The sequence below is a fragment of the Microcebus murinus genome, chromosome 6, assembly GCF_040939455.1.
Source record: "Microcebus murinus isolate Inina chromosome 6, M.murinus_Inina_mat1.0, whole genome shotgun sequence".
NCBI classification, from domain to species: Eukaryota; Metazoa; Chordata; class Mammalia; order Primates; family Cheirogaleidae; genus Microcebus; species Microcebus murinus.
The window spans coordinates 40,244,687-40,256,870 of NC_134109.1; the positions used below are offsets into that span (position 1 = coordinate 40,244,687).

Sequence of the window (12,184 nt, forward strand, 5' to 3'; positions counted from 1 at the left end):
CTGATAGGGTACAATGTGGCGCCCACTGCGCATGGACCCTCCGGCCGGGCCCGCTGACCCCTGGGAGTTGTAGTCCCTACCTACTAGCGGGGCCGGGACGGCCTCGCTGCTGGGGCTCGCGGAACTACACCTCCCGAAATGCTGCTCGGCCTCTCCGGCCCCGCCCCTCGGTCCCGCCCCCTCTGGGACCCGCCCCCTCCCCGCCTTCCAGCCTCGCTGTGTTCACGGTGGTCGTTTGGAGGCAGAGCTGCGAACCGCACGGGCGAGAGGGAGGGCCCCCCGCGGTTGTGCCTCTTGACTTGACCTCTACTCCGCCGGGCGCCGGCTCCGAGGGGTCCAGGGCTCGTTCGCACCCGCCAGGCAGCTCTAACCAGCTAGGATCTCTTGGCCCCCCTGGGAAGGGACGACGAAGACTTTCTCGCCTTCCCCGGGCGGAGCAACTAATCCGTGGGACTCGCTGGTCCTGGAATTCCCCCCACGTCCCCGAGGATGGGGCGACGCCGGCCCCGAAGGGGAGGAATCCCCGTATACCCCACTTGATTCAACCAGCCGTTCTCTTTTTCTCTTCCCTTCTCCCCATCTAACGGAGACCAGATGACCAAGCAGAACGCGGGGAACAAGTTAGTCGGCTGAGCTGACAGAATAACGGAGGCTGTCACTAATAAAAATGCGGTGTAACAGACAGTGGCCGCAACGCTCCGTCAGGGAGCCTGCTGCTGCGGCAGCGATAGTGCTATCGCGCAGCCATGCTTTTGTTCGTCCCTGCGGCGGACTTCCCGCCCTGGCGGCTCGCGACTCCCAGGAAGATAACATCCTTGTCTAAAGTTTTAACAAATTATGTACATATGTGTACCTATGTATACATATATTTTTAAATCCAGTGCACTCTCCCTTCATTTTCCATATCTTTCAAATCAACATCGTGCCACTCGAAAAATTGCCCTGATCTTAATGCACCTAAATGTTTACTTAAAGGTAAGCAAATGACGTGTAGAATTCTGACCCTTTTAGGTAAATTTTATTGTTAATACATAAAATTTTTCCGTGACATGTTTTCCATTATCCAGTGAATACCACTCATCACATATTAAAATGGAGAGCAAATCTCCAGGTGTCTTTTCATATGAAAAAAAATGCAGTTATTTGAGTTGTATATGCAAATTATAATGGCATTCGATGTGTTTCAATCCTATATAAGGTGATCTAAGGAGTTGATCCTTAGATCAACTGACATCCCCATTCCACTAGCAAAATCTCTGAAAGACTGCATCTTATGAAAAGAAGGTTCACAAGCTTTCAAAGAACTCTGCACCTAACTATTGGTGGAAATCTTCTTATCACTTATTTTCTCATTTTGTTTTACAACACTAACTTGGGTTTAAATGAAAAAATATTCATAAAACTAGTTGAGAAGCTCCCAGGAAAGGAACTTCATTTTGCTGAGAAAGATGTTTTAGAGCTGAATTCTGATTCTATTTTAACAAACCCGTTCTTTATAGACCAGACCCATTTTTCTCCACTAAAGGAAGATAACTTTGAATGTTGTTCCTTTGTTCTGAGCTATTCCATCCATTTCAAATATTATCTTAAATGGAACCCAGACAATACAAATGTTCTCTTGGCCATCAGATCAAGGATACAATCAGTAACGTTCTAGCTAATGGACAGACTTAATGTATTGCAGTTCATTGTGGAAAAATAATCAGAAAGAAACTTGACCTGGGATGGTTCTAAAGGCTCTTCCAATTTTATAACTGTGTAAAACTTTTAGATGGAAACATAATCAGTGAGCCTGAAATTTATTGAGTCAATAAACTGAATGTGGAGCCTTTCTATAAGACAGGGCTTATCCCTGTAGATAAAAGTCTGTTACGAGGCACACTCTAAGGAGTAATTTTATATGAGAAATAACCTTACAGTAAGTTCTCTTGGGTCTTCAGCAATGAAGGAAAGGATGGGGTCTGCCTGAAACAAAAAAAATTCCATTCTCTATAACAATTGATATTACAGGATTGTGCCATGTGACACAGATCATCTCCATATAAAGGACAGCATACACAATAGACTGTAAGCACAAAAGTGTGGGAAAGGGCACGTGTGAGCTATTCCTCCTATTAAATAGATATAAATATAGATAATAGATATAGAAAGAGGCCATTGTGTTTGGAAAAATTTTCTATGAGTGGTGATGAATTTGAACTGATTCCTGCAGTTTCATTGGTAACCAAGGGAAACAAAGATGGCTCTTTAGCATCAGAAATGCAGTCTGTAGAACTGGGACCAGAGGAAGCTTAACCACTTCTACAAAAACAGAGAGGAACTCACAGACACTCTTTCATGTTCACAGAAAATCATTGGGTATGTTTGTATTTATTTTTTTCTAGGTGACCAAGTAGTCTCATAAACCATCAAAAACATCCACTCTCTCTAATTGATATTCTCAGTCAAAAGGGTTTCCTTGCTATCTTTTTTAAGTGACTGCTGCTGTTCTAGAATGATCTTATTAAAAGCTTCATCTCTGCCTCATCTCATAATTGTAGCCTATTAATTAGGAACCTGTGAGATCATTCAGAATAGAATTAACTGACCATCTATACAGGTTGGGGGAGGGGGAGAGGTGCCATGGGGCATTTTGCTGACCTTTCAAAATAACCTCTCCCAGTTCTGGTTACAAGGTTTTACTCTAGATATTGGGTTGTAGATAAGGGAGGAAGTGAGATATCAACACAGAGAAAGCATTTAAACTTTGTAGCTTTGCATGTGCTTTCACAAAATAGCTTGGTATTTTACAAAAGTTGAGCTTATTGCACTGACCCCAGGTTTGGGATTGTGCCATCTTACCACTGTGAGCCACTTACTTTGCCTATCTGTGTTGCTTCTCCTCTCTGAGCCTCAGTTTCCTTATTTATAAAATGGGGTTAATAATACCTACTTCATAAGGTTTTTGAGGATTAAATTAGATGAGGCATGTAAAAACACTTTTCAAACTGAAAAGAATTATACAAATGTTAGTGCTTGGTATCATTTGCAATTTTCCCCAAGAGATTATCTCAGAAATGTCAGGCCTAATTACGGAACAATAAAAACCTATTGGGATGGCCGGGTAGCTCAAGCCTATAATTGTAGCACTCTGGGAAGCCAAGGCAGGAGGATCCTTTGAGCTCAGGAGTTAGAGACCAGCCTGAGCAAGAGCAAGACCCTGTCTCTACTAAAAATAGAAAGAAATTAGCTGGACAACTAAAAATATATGGAAAAAATTAGCAGGGCAGGGTGGCTACTTGAGCCTCTCCAGCTACTTGAGAGGCTGAGGCTTGAGCCCTGGAGTTTGAGGTTGCTGTGAACTAGGCTGATACCACAGCACTCTAGCCTGGGCAACAGAGTGAAACTGTCTCAAAACAAACAAACAAACCTATTTACATAAAATTTCTTATTCTTAACAAGAGGATATTAGAAATTATACAGCATGCATATTATCTCACTCTAATTTATAAGTAGGCAAAATGTACTTTGAAGACAAAAATGAGAAATTCAGGGTTGAACAGTGTTAGTCTCAGACTTGTTCTCAGATCCTTCCTCATGCTCTGGCTGTCCTCAGTATCATGAGCCTTTCCCAGGCTTTCTAGCGTGAAGAGGTTTCACTGGGAGATTGAAGGCAGGAGGAAGGGAGAGGCTAGGGTATTTCTCCACCTCTGCAGAGGTGCATTTGGTGATGTTTCTGGCAGTGGCAGCAGCACTTCCCCTGTTTGGACTGGTCTGTTGTGGTTCCAGCTTCTTCCAGGTCACCCTGGCCTCTGTTAACACCACCTACTCCCTTTATCCCTCCAGCCTAGGGAGTGGAGATAGCTTCCTGCTGTTGCTAATCTCTGGCTTGCCTGTTTGGCTTCTCAGCTCTTCTATCACAAGTGTGACCAATTCCTTGTACTACATTATCTCTCTTTTAAATACTATTTAGAATGGTTTCTGTTTTCTTGGTGAAGCACTTTAACAGATATACTCCTATCTCAGTTAAAGTTCTTTTAGGGGCAGGCAACAAAAACTTTCTATTGCCAGTTTATGCAAAACAGAGAAAGTAGTGGGATTTATTCAAAGGAGTCAACAACCAAGGCTCAGGAAGAACAGGAACCAGACCAGCTCTGGGAACCTAAACAGTAGTAGTTTTCAGAACTTCTCTCCACAGCCTTCTCTAATAGCTCTCAGACTCTGTGCCTCTTTGTTCCAAATTTCAAATCCTGCAAGAAACTGCTTGTCCTATCTCAGAGTGATGAGCCCTGACTTAATTATCTACAGCTATAGTTCTTAAAGCATGGTCCCCAAACCAGCAGCACCCACGTCATCTGAGAACTTATTAGACATGCAAATACTCAGGTGGCACCCGTAGATCTACTGGAAAAGAAACCTTAGGAACAGTTTAGGACTTAATAAGTCCTCCAGTTGAATCTATTTGATGCACATGCAAATTTTCCAACGACTAATCTATAGCAAAGATAACAAGATAATGTGGCTCAGATATGATCACTCAGGACCTATCCCCGTGTGTTTGGGAGTCTTCCCAAAGAGGAGGAAGTGTGAACCTGGCAGCCACCCCAAGAGGTGTCGGGTAAAGCTGATAAATTTGTCAGGGGCTTAGTAAAACTTGGGTAAAACTTGGTTCTTCATGAGGGAAAGGACTTTGTGGCATTCTGAGCCAACTATTCAATTTAGTTACTGAAAAGGCACTTGGAAAAGATTCATTTCACTGTGTTTAATTGAGAGCTCAGAAAAACTGGAAAACCAGCATCAGGACAGAACAAGGGAGATAGAATCATACAGAAATGTGAGAACAGTAACAATAGTATGGTTAGGCACAGTAAGAGGAGAGGTGAAAATAGCTCCAACCACTCAAAACTCTCTCCAGACTAGTCTCATCTGAACATCTCAGAATTGAGAAACAGAAACTCTCCTTTGACACATCTTAGCTAAGAGCTTCTGCATAACTGGCTTACTTTTAGCTCATCTATGAGAACCACATTGTTCAATTCTATAGCCACTGGCCCCATATGGCTACTTAAATTGAAACTAATTAAAATTAAATAAAAATGTAAAACTCAGTTCCTCAGGCACAGTGGCCACATTTCAAGTGCTCAATAGCTGCATGAGGTCAGTGGCTACCATATTGGGCATCACAAATATAGAATATTCCCATGATTTCAGAAAGTTCTACTAGAGAGAGCTGCTATACACTCTGTTACTCATAAATTTTTAGATTTCTTTCATGCCAAAACCCACCTTTTTTTCCCCCTCTATATTTCCCAGGTCAAATTCCAAACAGAGAGAATAAATGAAGAGAGAAAGAAAGAGAGAGAAAATCTAATTGTTCTAGTTCACTATTTGAAACTAGATCATACCATAAATCACTAGCCACCATGAACAAGGCAGATAGCCCAACAGAAAAATGGCCAAAAATCTTAAACATGTGCCACACACATAAAAACACACGAGCATATCCAAATGGTCAATAAACATGAAAAGGTGCTCAAATGCATTAGTCATCAGGGAAATATAAAGACTACAATGGGATACTACTACACACCTATGAGCCTGTTTAAAATTAAAAGGACCAAGTATGCTAAGGGTTAGCAAAGATGAAAAGGAACTTAAACCCTACAACGCTGGTGAGACTGTAACTTGGTATAACTGCTTTGGAAAAAATTTTGATAGTATTTACTAAGAGTGAACATACACCTCCTTTATGGCCCAGAAATTTCACTTCTAGCAATATACCATCAGAATTGTGTATGTATGTTTACCAAAAGACACCTATTTAAATGTTCATAGTAATGCTGTTCATTATAGCCTAAGGCTGCCATGCAATATTTGAGATATACTAAGAATATTATTCATTATTTGTTTGAAATTCAAATTTAATTGGGCATTCTGTATTTTTATTTTCTGAATCTGGCAACCCTGTGATAGCGTGAAAGCAGTCATAGACACAAAGGAATGAGTATGACTGTGTTTTGATAAACCTTAATTTACAAAAACAGTGAGCTGGCCTGAAGTCATAGTTTGCCAACCCATGCTATCCAGCTATGAGAATTAACAAGTCATGTCTACGTGTAAAAATATGGATGAACCTCAGAAAAATTACATTGATAATGGATGTGGTGAGCATTGTGGTAGGCGAAAGGCACACCTCAAATCATGGTTTGGGTGCGGCAGAGTCATAACATGTAACCAAAATGTTTGTACCCCCATAATATCCTGAAATTAAAAAAAAAATCACATTGAGTAAAATGAGTATATATGATATGAGTACATTTACATAAAATTTTAAAAAGATAAAGCTAATGATAGTGTTAGAAGACAGAGTAGTGGTTACTTCAGAGGAGAGAGAGTATGAGGGAGGTCTCTAGGGTACTGATATTGTTCACATTCTTTATCTGAATGCTATTTATGTGGCTAGTTTACCTTGTGAAAATTCATCATGCTGTACTTACAATTTGTGTGCACATATGTATGTACATTATATGGAAATATTAATAAAATATTTATAGAAATTAAAAACTAGGCCAAATTATCTCAGAATAATTCCCATAAGAAATTATTTTATGTATTCTAGTACCCAAGCTTTGGGGATTTTTTTCCTTTGATTTTTCTAATTGTAACAGTTATTCATATTCTTTGTAGAGAATTTAGAAAATACTGCTACTTAACATGCTAAAAATCACCCTTGATCCTACAAACTGGGGAGAAATAATAACATTTCTCCTCCTATCCCATCCCAACTTCCCTTTCATTGAATTTTTCTTATATCATCAGCATTTTAATGACTGCACGGTATTTTTATTATATGAAGATAACCATTTTTTGTTATTTAGTTTTTATTTAATAATCATAGACTTAACTGTGCAATTCAGCTAGACTTGGAGGAGAATAAGGAAAATATGAAACCCAAAGAACTACAGCAGGAGCACAAAGATTATGGGATATTGTAAGCAGATGGGGTGTAGGGGTGTTTTCCCCAGCTACAGAAAGAATGGTCTGATCTGGTGGGTAAGATAAAACAAAAGCCCACCAGGTTTGGTGGCAAAAGCCTGGAGTCCCTGGAAAGCTGAGGTGGAAGAATCCCTTGAGCTCAAGAGTTGGAGGCCAGCCTGGGCAATATAGTGAGACTCCCTTTCTAAAAAAGAAAAACAAGCAAACAAACAAAAAAAACACATGCCAAATTTGTTAGAGTTGTCCAGAGTCTGCAATGGTGATCTTGCTGGTCTTGCCATTTCTAGACCCAAAGCGCTCCATGGCTTCCACAATATTCATGTCCTCTCTCACCTTGCCAAAAACCACATGCTTGTCATCCAACCACTTGGTCTTGGCAGTGCAGACAAAAAACTGGGAACCGTTTGTGTTGGGTTCAGCATTTGCCATGAACAAGATGCCAGGACCTGTATGCCTCAGGATGAAGTTCTCATCATCAAATTCCCCCCATAGATGGACTTGGGCCAGTGCCATTATGGGATGTGAAGTCACCGCCCCGGCATGTAAACCCTGGAATGATTCTGTGTAAGCAGGACCTTTTATAATCAAATCCTTTCTTTCCAGTGCTCAGAGCATGAAAGTTGTCTGCTGTCTTTGAAACTCTGTGTGCAAACAGCTCGAAAACAGATGTGACCCAAGGTCCCACCATCCATGGCCAAGTGGAAGAACACAGTGGGGTTGATTGTGGCTGGCACCAGCATCTACTAGGCAGCCTAAAGGTAACCATTTCTATTTAACCTCTATTATAGAACAAATCATTTCTACTTTTTTGGTATTATCAATAACTGTGATGGTACACCTAGTTCAATTTTTGTGCCCATCATTGATTATGTTTTTAGAAGTAAATACAGGGTAGGAGGATGTAAATGCTTTTAATACAATATTGCCAAATTACCCATATACCTGTTTTTATTACTTGTAGATTTATGGTTGATGTTTCCTATTAGCCCACGTGGGTCTGGTATCCACTCTGAGAGAACTGAATCATGTCTTGAAAGCAACTTGAAACAAATTCTAATAATGTTAATAAGGTAGTTGAGAGAACTATCAGGTAGGAATGAGTGTCCAAGGGAAAGAGAAACACTTTCTGTGGACCATAGTTATCTGGCCTTCTAGGATATGCTAGGTGTATTAGTTTTCTAGGGCTACTCTAACAAAGTAGCACAGAAATTTATTGTCTCACAGTTCTGGATGCTAGAAGTTCAAACTCCATTCCAGTTGGCAGGATCAGTTCATTCTGAGGGCTGTCAGGGAAGGAAGGATTTGTCTCTCTTCTAGGCTTGCAGATGGCCGTCTGCTCTCTATATTTCATCACCTCATCTTCCTCCTACTCATGTCTGTCTCTGTGACCAAATTTCCCCTTTTTATAAAGACATCGGTCATATTGGATTAAGTCCTACCCTAATGACCTCACTTTAACTTGACTATCTCTGTAAAGACCCTATGTCCAAATGAAATCACACTCTTAAGATCCCAGGGATTGGGAATTCAATATATGATTCAACATAAGAATGGGGGTGGGGTGGGAGGAGTATACAAGTCAACCCGTAACAATGGATAAACCCAAATAAGGGAAAACTGGTTTTCTTGATCTCAGCAACGATGCTTTGCATGTTATGGTCATATAGATGTTAAAGCAGTTGAACAGCTGATTAGGAAATAAAGATAGAAGCGAAACACTGAAGATGGCAACCTAAAACTTTTCAAGAATAACAGAAACCAAAAAAACACAAGGTGCTTCCTGAATGACGTAGAAGCCTTGATGCTGTTTTGGGGTTTGTTTGAAAGCTGAGGTCTTGCCTCCAGGTACACAGTCCTGTCACTCTTGATCACGAATTCTTAGATGAAGACTCTACCAGCCTTCCATTGGTAAAATTTCCCTGGCTATACATTTTAGACAAACCATCCTAAGTTAGCTTTCAAAATATCCCCTACTGAGGGTGTCACATAATTTTCATTTTCTTTTTCTCTTTAAACATCAAATCTCTGCATGGGCTTTTTAACCCTAAAATGTGCAGTCCATGTGTGGCTAAACCTTGTCTATAAGTAAAAGATGGGCTGGGTATTCAGTAGAGAGAAAGTTCTATTTACTCTTTTGGGTTTTGTAGTTTTCTTTGCTGGGAATTATCCTGGCAGATGTGTTCTCCTTTGTGGCAGAAATATTACAGTGTGTAGGATTTATATAAGAGGCTTGTTTCACAGCAGGTTGTGCTAGCACTTGGACACTGGATTTGAAGATTAGGGACGACTTTAGTCCTGTCTTACATGAGAACCTTGTGATGTGGAATTTCTCATGGAAAGCCATGCTTCAACACAATGTCACGGCATATCATCTTTGTGAGAGTATTTTCTCTTCACCAAACTGTGATTGTAACCTTTTCTCTCGGGTTGTCTGTGCCCTCTCCCTGTGTCTCAAGCTCCTAAAATAATATTTTGGGTTGTCAGAAGACTAACCACCCAGTTAAAGGGAAAAAGGAGATATTGGAATGCTTTATTCTGGCTTTGCTTTCCTGCAAGTGACAGGTTTTCTTCTCTGAGATTTATGTTATTGCTTTAGAAAATTATACTCATTTAAATCTAAACCTACTTAAAGCAAACAAAGTATAACCCCATTACTTTTCACACATATGTAACAATGATTCTGAATAACAGGGTCATCTCCCTCTTGACTTATACATGTAAGTTAACTGCTTAAAGCCACACCACCTCTGGCTACAAGTTCACTAGAATTTGCAAGTTGCGTAGCTTTGAATAATGTCCATGCTAGGATGGGAAACTCTAAAGAAATCCCAGATGTTTCAGAGGTGAACGTAGGATTTTAATTAAGTCTGATTGCGTCCTAATTCACTAGTGGCAGATCCTCACAGCCATCGTTTCAGGAAGCCTTTTCACAACACACATATCGACTATACATGCAGGTGAAGAGTTCCCTGCTTAAGGCGGAGCTACATCAGTGGTATGCTGGGACTGCATGGCACTGCCCCACAAAAACAAAATCCATTGTCAATTTTCAGAAATGTTGTGTGTCAGTTGTTAAACACAGCCAACATTAAAAATTAAATCATATAAACTTAAAATTAAATAAATTATATTAAAAACAAAGGTAATAGGCCAGGCGTGGTGGCTCATGCCTGTAATCCTAGCACTCTGGGAGGCCGAGGCGGGCCGATAGCTCAAGGTCAGGAGTTCGAAACCAGCCTGAGCAAGAACGAGACCCCATCTCTACTATAAATAGAAATAAATTAATTGGCCAACTAAAAATATATACCAAAAAAAAGGTAATAAATACTCAAAACTCACCACTTGTTAACTGTTACTACATTTTACTATGATCTATGCTCTTGAGGTTTTCTGTGGATCTGAATGGTGGAAAAACTATGTCATGATGTGCTGCTGTACATCTCTTCCCAATTCCACGTTCAGTGATGTCATTCGGGTAGCAAGATGTCAGTTATGGTGGGAGTATTTATGACACAGAAATCTGAAAATGCTCAAGTAAAAGCTTCCCTAGGGATCCAGTTGTTAAACGTTTACTGGCATCTCCACCCCCTTGTGTTGGTAACAGAAGAGAATAACCTTCCTCTCACTGCTATGCAATGCTCTGCATTTTTCTCTTGTGATTTCATTTTGCTGTTGAGTTCTAGAAATGGAGTTCCTAAGCATATGCCATTGTACTCAACTTGGGCAGAATTAAGGGTGGCGTGAGATCATGAGCTGAGAAGAACCTAGCTCCTTAGTGGGTTCAGGAGTTGAGCATTTTTCCCCAAACAGGAAAGAGGAATGTGGTGATAGGTTTAGCGGGGGTAGTGGTTTTGAACCAGGAAAAGAAGGAAGTCAGCTGGGGCTGTTGAACGTATCAGATGGAATGCAGAGAGAATTCTGGAATAACTACAGTAGCACTGAGGCTGCATGACCACACAGCATGCCCTTAAAACAGAGCCCCAACATGCTGTCCTTAAAAACGTTTTTACCAGTCTGCAAAATAATGATAAAAATAATCTTAAAAAGACAGTGTGCAAGAGAATTGCTTGAGGCCAGGAGTTCAAGATCCTGTCTCTACAAAAATTTAAAAAAATAAAATTAGCTGGGCTTAGGGGTGCTCGACTGTAGTCCCAGCCTGCAATCCCCAACCCCTAGGCTGAGGACTGCTACCAGTTTGCAGCCTGTTAAGGACCAGCCCACAGAGCTCCTCTGGCAGCCCCCACCCCAGTCCTGTGGAAAAATTGTCTTCCAGGAAACTTAGGGAATGGCGAGGGTGGGGACAACATTCAGTAGGGGGCAAGCGAACGTCATCTGTATTTACAGCTGCTCCCCATCGCTGGCATCCCCGCCTGGGCTCTGCCTTCCTCCCCAACCCCACTCCTCCCCATCCCCTCCATCCATGGAAAAATTGTCTTCCATGAGACCAGTCCCTGGTGCCAAAAATGCTGGGGACCACTGAGGTAGAAGGCTGCACAGGTAGGTAGCTATGATCAGGCCACTGCACTCCAGCCTGAGCAACAGAGTGAGAGCCAGTCTCTAAAAAAATAAAAATAAAAGACAATGTAGAGCAATGTACAGAGTTTTTTATGAAATGAAATGTTTTAATATTTCTGTTCTTTATTCTAGGATCATAGGTTAATTATGTCAAGAGTAATAAAAACACTTTATTAGCTGCCTGAGGCCATTAGGAGGATACAAACTATATACAGTCGTGCGCCCTTAATGACAGACTGCGTACATAATGGTGGTGGTCTCATAAGATTATAATACCATATTTTTACTGTACCTTTTCTCTGTTTGGATTTGTTTAGATACAGAGATAATTACCATTGTTACCGTTGCCTCCAGCATTCAGTAACATGCTGTCTAGGTTTGTAGCTTAGGAGCAATAAGCTATACTATATAGCCTTGGAGTGTAGTAGGTGATACCATTTAGGTTTGTGGAAGCCCACTCTATGTTGTTAGCACACCATGAAATTGCCTAACATGCATTTCTCAGGACATATCCGGTCATTAAGTGATACGTGACTGTGTATAGGTAGTTTATATCTTAAAAATCACTTTGTCTCAAAAGTCCATTTTGGCTCATTTCCCCTACTTGCATTAGGAATACTTCTTTTTTCTTTAAAAAAAAAAAAAAAAAAGATCAATGTTATAAATGATGATCAAGTTCCCAGACCAGACCACA

At 40.8% G+C, this 12,184-nt stretch overlaps 1 pseudogene; it reads right to left on the reverse strand.

Moving 5' to 3' along the window:
* Positions 1–7,209: 7,209 nt before the first annotated feature.
* Positions 7,210–7,715, reverse strand: LOC105882919 (peptidyl-prolyl cis-trans isomerase A pseudogene; annotated as a pseudogene).
* Between the last annotated feature and the right edge of the window lie 4,469 nt (positions 7,716–12,184).